Source organism: Dromiciops gliroides, chromosome 4 (genome assembly GCF_019393635.1).
Source record: "Dromiciops gliroides isolate mDroGli1 chromosome 4, mDroGli1.pri, whole genome shotgun sequence".
NCBI classification, from domain to species: Eukaryota; Metazoa; Chordata; class Mammalia; order Microbiotheria; family Microbiotheriidae; genus Dromiciops; species Dromiciops gliroides.
Window position 1 is genome coordinate 392,903,827 of NC_057864.1, and position 10,611 is coordinate 392,914,437.

The 10,611-nt window shown below is 40.3% G+C and overlaps 1 protein-coding gene across 1 annotated transcript in view; it reads right to left on the bottom strand.

Annotated features, from left to right (window-relative positions):
• Nucleotides 1–9,658, bottom strand: part of SYNE1 (spectrin repeat containing nuclear envelope protein 1) — a 583,464-nt gene extending 573,806 nt beyond the window's left edge. The window contains 1 exon segment of the mRNA XM_044001388.1: nucleotides 9,498–9,658. The gene's annotated coding sequence lies outside the window, so the exon portion shown is untranslated.
• Between the last annotated feature and the right edge of the window lie 953 nt (nucleotides 9,659–10,611).

The following is a 10,611-nucleotide window of genomic DNA, read 5'->3' on the forward strand; positions in this document are numbered from 1 at the left end:
AAATTTCGTTTTTCTCATTTCTCTTTCCCCTACCCTAAGGATGGCTACCATTAGATACATACACACACACATATATTACATATATACATACATACATACATACACATGCATATATACATGCACACACATACACATATGCACACATATATGTATATATAAAATGAAAAAAATCTTACTTCTCACTAATAGTAGTGTGGGTTATATCCCTTAGCATGATTACGTCCCCTTAGTTTCTGAGCCTCGACTCTCCTCATCTATATAAAACTACTGTCAAATTTAATAAATATAAGAATAGAAGAATAGAAAATAATATATACAATTATAAATATAAATTACTATAATGATACCTGTAGAACCTACCTATTGTAGCTATTATGTTGATTAAAGAGATAATGTATCTAAGTTCTTTGAAAACCTGAAAATGCCATTATTTTTGTTGTCTATGTTTGTGCCTTATCACCCCCAGCTGGTCATGCTCCATGAAATGAAGGCTCTTTTGATAGAGCCTTTGTGTCTGTTCTAGAGTTTGGCACAATCCTTTGCCACAAAAAATATTAAACAAAGTGTTTTTTAAGTGGATGAATGATGGGGTCATGATGATGAATTTTTCTATCTATCTATCTATTAATCTATCATCTATCTATCAGTATGTGTTATGAGAAAGTGTAATAGTTATAAAACTGCAAAAAAAAAATTCCTAAAAGTTTCTGTGTCAAAGATTCTTAGTCTAGAAGTATGACTCTGTTTCTTCATCCCCCAAAATCCTACTAACACAAAGAATGGAGAAAAATAAAACACAAATCTTCTAATTCTCTGCCAATTTAATTTCCTAACAGTGTTATTTAGAACTCTTATGTTCCATATGGAGGGTATAGGATTTCCATGAGAAAATTATGATAGCAACTGTTTCCTTTCCAAAAATATTAAATAATAAATAATAAATTATTTATGTATCAAATATACTTATATGGCTACTCAGCAGTATGAAGAGTCTTAATTTCCTCTATTTCCCACCACACTTTCCAGCTGTTTTCATTTATTCTATCTTTTATTATGTTATAATGACCATGTTAAAATTTAAAGCCTGAAACTATAGTTTATTCGTACTAGGGCACCTAGGGTAACAATGGTGGCTGAACACAATCTTTGCTCAGTGCAGTAAAGTTAACTAAGAATACAGATTATGTAAAAGCTACTAAACACAGAAATTTAAGAAGAAATTCCAAAAATGAGCATACCTAGTATATCTACACATCTCACTAATAAGAAGCCAGCTTAAGCCAGCAGAGGAATAGATTGTGGTAGTTTCTCCCAATCCAAGATTGAAGGAAACATGGTACGAATTGTAGTCTAAAGTATTCTCAGGATGCTCTTAGAAGTAGCAATATTTTTCATCCTGGGTCACCACGGTATCTGATCCAATACAGAACAGACATACATGTAGTCATACAGGCTAGCATCCCATAACCTACCTCCTCGGAATTCCCAGACAAGCATATATAGGTTTTGTCATTATACCTTCAAGTCCCAAAGAGTTCTGTGATCAATCAACTTGGAAAAATATTGCCTTACTATATTTTCTATTAAGCTGATGGGACAATCATTCTTCAGGAACTAATGAAGGGGGCAGGACATAGCAGAGGTTGGTGCAGACACTAAGAAATGTACCAGTACTGAAGCTATAACTATTGTTGGACACTTTTTCATTGCCAAGACATATGATTTGATTAGTGATTTCCTGACCAGATATAAGCCAGATGGTCCATAATGGGGTTGTTTTATTAGTCAATCTCAGAACCTTAGGTGCTTGGTTTTTCGTTTGTTTTTTTTTTTTTACCTCCTCTTCTACTAACCCATCAGTATGTTTTGCCAATTTCTTTTCCCACCAAATATAGTAAATGAATAGACACATAATCAAGGTTGATTGATTAAAGATGGGACTGGAATTTTTACATTGTCAGGCCTGAAAAAAAATTATCCATTAGACCATTTACTTAGATATTCATTTTTTTTGCACATGAAGGACATTTTTTTAAAGTCCACTTTTCCTCACTGAAAGATCAATATTGGAATTATAGAGGTAAATCAGGTCTTGCTACCTGGCCAAGCAGTACAGTGGAAAAAGCATCAACTCTGAAATCAGAAAACCAAGGTCAAAATGCTGCCTCTGATAGCCCACACTATCCATATGACATTTGTAAAGTCATTTAACTGGGGCCAGCTAGGTGGTGCAGTGGATTAAGCACTAGCCCTGGATTCAGGAGGACCTGAGTTTAAATCCAGCCTCAGACACTTGACACTTACTAGCTGTGTGACCCTGGGCAAGTCACTTAACCTTCATTGACGGGCCAAAAAAAAAAAAGGGAAATAGAAATAGGGAAAAGTCATTTAACTTCCTGAGACCTCAGTTTCTTCATTTGTTTCCATATAGCTATTGATCATGAACCCCTATGCCCTAGGCATTTAAACATAATGAGAAATGTATACTACCTAAGAAACTTGTGTATAAGAATACTAGAATGAGTCCATCAACATATTTCATGGGTAGAGCATGATGGAATCATCACATAAGTCTTAGCTATCAAGACACAAGATCTAGAGATCATTTGACTTTTATATGATACTGGAAATCTCTGCTCAGGGAGAAGAATAAAATCTCTGGACATGAATATTTAAACTTATAATCCTTAACAGTATCGCAAGCCAAGACTAACTCAGACCAATCCAGTGAGTGAGGTTTGGGACTGAAACAAAATGAGATACTGATAGACTATCTATCATAGACAGTTAACAAAAGGAAATTTACTTTGCCATGCTCTGGAAAAGGATAAATAACCTTTTCCAGGTAGAAACAAACTCCTACCTCATCTCCATACGGAAATACATCTGGTCAGAAAGCACAGTTGACTCACACAGTAGTGAACATCTGTCAGGTCTGAAGGGCACTGATTCCCCATGGACTGACCTTTTAATGCCCTTGGTAACCAGGAAGCCACATCAACAGCACAAGCTTAACTCTGCTAGACCAATCAAGTCTTGGGAACAGCTTCCCTCCAGTTTCAGGAAAAACTAGTTCAGCCAACATAGCAGGTCCTTTAGACCACTTTGCAAAAGCCATAAAATTCTATATAAATACCCCCTAAAATTTACTGTTATTGTGCTATTATAATTGGTGAACTACAGTGATGTTCTTGACAATCTCAAATTTCTGTTTGTCACAAAAACCCCTCTTTTGTAAAGTAATATTTCCCAGTGATGTAACATGACAGTGAATTAAGGGATACAAAAGTATCAGAAGAATTAAGATTGGAGATGAGTTAAAAGCAAATGGAAAGAAATATGACAGATTTAAGGAGGTTGCAGCTCATGAACAATGATGACTTGAATATCAGAAGTTGGACAAAAGATATCATGAAAGTCTTGTATATCTAGAAAAGGAGGTGAGTCAGTCACTGCATAAAAATGAGGTATGATAATAGATGGGTAGCCTCTCTGCTCAATGTTTTAATGTAATACATTAAAACACCTGCTGAGAAAGGCCTGCAGTGTGTTTGTACAGTTGCTCTAGGAAGTATTTATGACATGAACAAAACTTGCATAAGAATGAAAATTGGGATGCGTGGTAATCTGTACTAGGTCAGGGTGTATGTATCCATATCAATGAGCTCACAGATCAAGCAAAATATAAATGAACTGTGATATCACAGCACCTTGCACAGTGCTGAGCATATAATGTGTCCTGGGAATAATAATGAATGTACCTGAACTAAACTGGACTTTTATTTTTAATATGTAGAGGGAATAGGAGGAACTAGTAAATGAAATAAAGAAGTAGAATGAAAATTAGGAGGTTACCATGACATAAGAAAATTAATAAAACAGAAAATACCCACAATCTTCTTCATCAAAAGACATGCCTTCAAAATTTGCAAGTGTATCAGAATCATAGAATTGGATAGGACTTCAAAAGCCAGCTATTCCAACCCCATACATGAAGAAGAATCTCTTCTACCACATATCTCAAAAGTAGTTATCCAATCTTTGCTTAAAGATCTCTGGTGAAGCACACTTTACCTTTGGAGACAGATTATTTCACTTGGGTAGACCTCTAATATGGAGGGCAGCTAGGTGCTCAGAGGATAGAGTGCTGTGCCTCTGAGTTCAAATTGACCTCAGACACTTACTGGTGGATTGACCCTGTTGCTTTAATCCACTGAAGAAGGGAACAGATGGACATAACTGAAACGAACGAACAACAAAATCTTCTTTCTACACCTGTCCTATAAAATGAAGAAGAGTTGTGGGATTACAAGGACCTAGGCCTGAATCAGAGAGTCTCTATTCTGTTTTTTTTTTCCGGGGCTTTGGGGGTTAAATGACTTGCCCAGGGTCACACAGCTAGTAAGTGTCAAGTGTCTGAGGCTGGATTTGAACTCAGGTACTCCTGAATCCAGGGCCGGTGCTTTATCCACTGCGTCACCTAGCCACCCAGAGAGTCTCTATTCTGAATGCAGGACAATTACCTACAATTATCTACAGGATCAGAACAAGATTTTTCTGATATGGTACATGCAGATGGAAAGGAAGGGCAAAGAGACTTAGAACAGTACTATAATTTCCATGTAGCAATAAAGTATCTGCCTCATCTCCAAATGGTTTCTTGGGAAAGAAATGTCAAGAAAGTACCCTTCTGGTATCATCATTATCAGTACCATTACTTTATATTTTAAGTAATTTTTATTGTAAAATTAAAATACGATTCTGGGAAGTAACTCCCCTGAAAGAAGAAGGAGGGAAAGATAACTGAGTGATGAGCCAAACAAGTGAACTTAGGGTAAATAGGTTGTGCTTCTACCTTAAGCTTGAGCAACTCTAACTTCAGGATGCTGAGTCTCAAGGGTATACTTTGTACCAGCAAATGAAATTTAATAGAATACTCAATGGTGGGGACTTGGGCTTAGAAAGAAGAAAAGAAAACCAATCTGTTGCTAACACTTAGACGGTAGTTTTCTTACCACACCTCCCTTCCCCTCTCCCCCCCCCCACCTCCACCCAGGTGAAAGGTCCTTGTGGATTTGTCAATATATTACAAGAATCAAAGTATTAGATGGTCAAATTAATTTTTTAAAATATTGAATGAAAACTTTTATCCTTCTTTGAGATGAATTTTATTCATCTTTAGGGATTGAACTGGTTCAAAATGTGTCCAATTTATTCAAAATCAAAGCATGTTAGAGCTGTTCCAAATTCTATGATCCAAAGGTCATGCAGTACAACCTCCTCATTTTATTAAGAAGAAAACTAAGGCCCTGAAAACTTCCCTACTGGGCTTGAGGACACCCTCCATCTTTTTAGTCACATAGGTTTGCAACCTCAATATAATCCTCAACTTCTACCTCTCCCTCAACCCACATATCAATCTGTTTTCTTATCTTAAAAGTTCTATCTCCTTAAACATCGCTCCAATAGGTCCTCTCCTCTCTACTCTCACAGGGACCACCTTACTTTAGGCCTTTATAAGCCTCACTTTTGAACCATTGTAATAGCCTCCTAATTAGTCTCTCTGCCTCAAGTCCCTACACTACAATTCTTTTTCTACACAGTTGTGAAAGTGATTTTCCAAAAGTGATGGTCTGACTGCATCATCCCCCCCCCTTTCACCCACACTCAATAAACCCTCATGACTTTCTATGACCTATAGTATCAAAAATAAATTCTATTGTTTGGCATCTAAATTAATTCACACTCTGGTCCTATCCTACTCTTCCAGGCTAATTAAACTTTCCTGCCCTCTAAACACTCTCTAATCCATCTATATTAGCCTTTTTTGCTATTCTTCACCTATAAAAGTCCACCTTTTATATACATACCATTGCTACTACAATGGCTATCTAACCAAGCTAGAGGGCTGTCCTCTCTCACCTCTACCTCTTAGAACCCCTAGTTTCCTTCAAGACTCAACTTAAAGACCATTTTCATGGCAGCCCTTTCTTGGTGTCCTCTCCCTGGTGCCATCCTCCCTAAGGTTATCTTATATCTACTTAGTATGTGTGTTACATATGACAGTATATCTGTATCCTTGAGTGACCATTTAACATTCATCTTCATATTCCTAGTGCCTAGCACAGTGCCTGGAACATAGGAGTTTGATAAATGCTTACTGATGGAAGTGATTTGTGTAAGATCACACAAGTGATGAATTAGAGAACCAGAAGTTCTAAATTCACTCCTCTTTTCACTATGCCATGAGTGAACCTAACATGTAGGAAGGAGGGGGTTAAGACAATATTTTCCCACCAATTTTTCCCAGAGCCTCAAACCCAGAGGACCCTCAAGCTCCATCTTCTGCTTCAACACCACAATAAATTTTCCTTTCTTTGCTTGTCAGCATGGCCATTAATTTTCTAGCTGCCAAATTACTAGGATGTTTTGAAATACAACTTCAACAATTCCAAAAGTTGAGGTATTAAGACCCAGGAAGCATCAGCTGAGTACTTTAGACCATACAGCAGAAAGAGATGGACTGACTCACTTCTAACCAAAGATAAGTCGACTAACATGTGGTTACTAGGTAAAGATTCAGATCAAAAAACAGCAATAGGCTATGAAGATCATATAGGCTATAAAGAGTTATATAACTATATCAACCATACAAATAGAATTCATTAATAGAATGGGTAATACAATCCACTCATTTTTAATCTACAATTTTTAATCATAATTTCAATTTCTTTACTCATTAAGGTCTGTTGGGATTCATAAATATAGAAAAATAGTTTGATTTTAGTTTTACTTCATCTTTTTCCTAAACACCCACTGGTAAAGGATGTAATTAGCAACCTGTAACATAGCCAAAAGGCATACAGAAGGAAGGAAGAAGAGGAGGAGCAAAGTATTTGGATATTCAGCTCCTGCATCATCATTACCAAAATAATGTTCTGGGTACCCAGAGGGTGGGTGGTAGTGCTCCAAATTCTGTCCCTGCCCAGCAAGGGCAGGAAGACAAATGCATAATGAACATCTGATGTTCATGTCCTCTAACCAAAAGACAGAGTATTCAGTTGACTAATGTAAAAAGAAATTTAGGTCATGATTCTGTTTGATCAAGCAGATTAACAGTTGCCCAATAAAAAAGGTTATCCATTGCCTTTCTCTCATAGACTTATTAGGAGTGTTGTTTTTTTTTTTAAATAATAAACACACCTAAGAACTAAAAACAAAAAATAAACCTCATGTTTCAGATTTTGGTAGACCACACCAAATGGAAGGCCACAGTTTAAAAAAGAAAGAAAAGTTATCAGGATTTCCTTAGATTCCCTGTCATATGTTCTTGCTATATACTATATGGGTCTATAGGATGAAGCCAACCATAGCTAAAGCTGGGGTGGAAGAAAAAAGGAATGACTTTTACCACTTATGTATTTCTTACACATCCTCATCCAGTTATAGCCCATCCCCATTTCAAGAAGCTGTCTAGCAAATAAATGAACATTAGATTGAAGGCTATAGTGCCACATACTCTGCACTATTGTGGCAAGTATTTTTCAAAGATTTCTAAGTCTTAAGGCAATTCTATATCTTTTTTTTTTCTGTTCCTTCAGAAAAGTTACAATGAAAACCAAGGATAGAATTTCTATTCAAAGGAGAGAATAATGATGAGCAGGGGTAACTCGTTTTGTGAAAATTGTTATTTGGGAAGGGTAAAAGTGAGGTAAACTCAATAGCCCAGGGGGTAAAAGTTTTAAAGAATAGTAGCAATATCATCTGGAACAGCCTGAAAAAAAAAATGGCTCCTGCCCTTTCACATGATTATGTCTTAAGTTTACATAGTTTGTTAGCATCAGCTTTAAATCTACCTCAAAGCAGTGAACAAGGGGTGAAGAAGAAGGGAAGAAACAGGTGCTGTTCCTTCGATGTCAAGACAGCCCAAGCAATACATCCCATGCTTTTCTCTCAGAAAGCCTGGTCCAAGAATTTCCATGACTCACATCTAATTCACACATAATGCAGCTTGTCTGCATATTTACACCACTTGTTTCATTGCCTATCATTACACAAAGTCTTGGCGTGACTTGACCTTCCTGTGAAGAATGCTATGAAAATATGGCAAAAAATTAGGTGAGCGCTGATCTTTTAAAGGGGGGAGCATTCCCCCCAATTTTTGGAACTGCTTTATAATAGTCTCAGAAAAAGAAAAAATCAAGCAGCCCAATCTCTGATAATATATATATATATATATATATATATATATATATTTAAAATGGCAGGATAGTAAGACTGGCCTATAACTGCTACTCCTGGAAAGCCTGCCCAAATCATCTACAAAAAAAATGGGCCCGAGTCTCTCTCACATCTTATGAAAACCTTTTTATACTAACCTAGTCCATTGGACAGCTTTCCCCCAAGTTCTCTGCCTTCCCAGGCTGTTTTCTGCTGCATTTGCGTTATTTGACTGTCTTTTGCAGTGAGTGCACCAACCCTCTCTGAATCGCCATTCCACCCCATACCCTGGGCAGTGATGTAAAATCTGAGTCGGAAAATGAGTCTTCCACCAGGCTGGCTGAAAGTTATTTTGCCCTCTAGTGCAGCCAGCGCTAGTGCACTGACCGAGCCGGTGGCAGAGAAGCGAATGTGATGGGTCCAGCCCGGCACACAATTCTTGCTTTGCTACCTATTTCCCCTTCCCCAACCCTTCCTAAAATAGCACAGGAGGCGGAGGAAGGGAGGCTCCAAGAATCTGTCTGACGCCCTAAAGCTCCTATCTGATAGTAACAGCCACCCGTACAATGACAGGGGGTGTTGGGGGGGGGGCAGCCTTTTGCTTCTTTCTGCACCATCCGAACATGAGCTTGAGGACGTGCTATGGGCGGAAATGACAATATAGAAAGAGGGAGAAATTCGTAGAAACCTCCTGGTATAGTATTGCAGCGAAAACCCCCCCTTCTTCCCTGCAGCCCCTACCTCAGCTGGGCAGGACCCTAGAGTGCAACGCGCAAACTTGCCAGGGATGTGTCCTCATTTTGCTCGTTTTTACCTTATTCCTAGGGCGGCTGGCTTGTCTTGTTCCACCGTTGCCAAGAGCAGCGGTTGAAAAATCTCCTTGGCTTGCTTCTCCCGGGCTCTGCGGGAAATGCCCAAGAGCTCGCTCGGTGGCTGGCGCTCGCGCTCTCCTCTCAATCCTGCTCTTTTCCTCCTCCTCCTCCTGCACCACCACCACCCCTCTTTCCTCTCTCCCTCTCTCTTTACGAGGGCTCTGGTGCTCACGGGAAGCCTCGGCCGCCCTGGTTACCGGGTACAACAATCCCACCCTGGCTCCATCCGTGCAGACAGATACACATAAACGCGTACACACAGCACACACGCACGCACACTCACTACTGCACCTAGCAGCGCCGAAGTGTCGTTCCCTCCCTCTAGCAATCGCATCCCCGGCTGGCCCTGCCGGCCAATGTCCTCTCCCCCCACCACCAGGATCAAACCTGAGCTTGCTTTCTCACCTCCCTCTCGAGCTCTTGCTCCAGAAGAGGCAAGAGAAAGCTCCAAAAACCCCTGGACCAGGGCCGCTCTCCAATCCCTTTCCTTCTCACCCTTCCTCGGCGGGCTTAGCTTGGACGCCCTAGCTAGCCTCTGCTACGGAAAGGATGCACCGGCCCCCTGGCTGAGCTGGGGGCGGGGACAAGGGAGGGCAGCTACGCAAAGGGCTTTCCCTCTCAGCTGAAATACACACAACCTTGCCTGCACCCTGGCGGTGTCTCACAGCAGCAGCCTAACTGGTGTGGGTCCTCCACCCTCTCTACGCCCTCCCACCCACTCCGGACCTGCCTGCTGGGGTTGAGGGCGGGGCGGAAATGTCAGTGGGAGATGCTGCCTCGGCTCCACCGCAGCTGTGGGCGCGCTCAGATCTCCTGGTTTGGCCTGGTGTGCTGGCTGCTCAGCCCCTCCGAGCCAAGCCTCCTGCAGGGATTCCGGGGGCTGGGGAGTGGGAGGCAACGAGGTGGCCCCTCAGCGCACAACTACCCCAGTCTCCTGCACAATTTAAGTCGGCTGCATGATGAGGGTGCTAACGTTTTGTCCTGATGGAAGTTAGCAGTCTCTCACTTAACCATCTGTTTTGTGACCCAGGTCAAACAGTAAACACTAAAAGTGAAGGTGAAAAGCTGCATGTCGCTAATTAAACTGACCCATTCCAAAGCCCTTTGTCTCATTAGTCATACTTTGGTTAATTTTTCAGTGTGTTGCTGTCTTCACATAAGTTGCAGTGATGACCCACTTTGCTGATATACTTGAGATGAAAGTATGGTGTTTTAAGGGAATAGAAAATACATTTTATGGAGTAGTGCTAAGAGGACTCAGAAATCTGGAAGAACCCGATTCAAACCCAGTCTCAAGCTTATAATTGCTGGTGTGACCCAGCCTAAACCTTTTAACTATTCATTGCCCCAGGCTACTGTCGAAAACTAAAGCTGCAGAATAGTTGATCTGGGTAGGTAGAGGAAGCTCCTTCACACATGCACTGGAAACCATAGACCTGCCTGCCCTCCCTCACCCTACCATCCCAAAGAAGAAAGAACTCTGTACTTGGAGGTCAGAAGATGGGGATTTTGTATCCCA